The sequence below is a fragment of the Macrobrachium nipponense genome, chromosome 14, assembly GCF_015104395.2.
Source record: "Macrobrachium nipponense isolate FS-2020 chromosome 14, ASM1510439v2, whole genome shotgun sequence".
In the NCBI taxonomy this organism is placed as follows: domain Eukaryota; kingdom Metazoa; phylum Arthropoda; class Malacostraca; order Decapoda; family Palaemonidae; genus Macrobrachium; species Macrobrachium nipponense.
Window position 1 is genome coordinate 51,454,019 of NC_087207.1, and position 474 is coordinate 51,454,492.

The following is a 474-nucleotide window of genomic DNA, read 5'->3' on the forward strand; positions in this document are numbered from 1 at the left end:
TTAAATCAGGGATTTTTAAGATAGGTGAGCTGCATAATTCCAATTTTAAGATATCGAACGCTTGTTGATGCTTTTCAGACAATAATAAATCTACGCCCTTCTTCATAAAATCTGTTAAAGGAGCTGCTGTGATTGACAAGTTACATATAAACTTACAATAGTAATAGCCACTACAGCGCAAAAGTGCTGTATCCCCCTTTTACGTTAATAGGTACCAGCAAGTTATGAATAGCCGACACCTTACCATGGACTACTTTAAGACCTTGACATAAAACCTAAATAAACATGTTCGGTTTTTGAAACTCACAATTGGATATTTTACTCTGAGATTATTTGTCTTAGTCTCTGTTTTATAGCACTAGTATCTAGTTTTATGTGGAATGTACGTTCTAAGGTTTATTAAAGAAAAATTAAACAAGACCAACCATATAGGCATGTAGGGTATCCCCTAAAAGTCTCCAAACACATTATTAA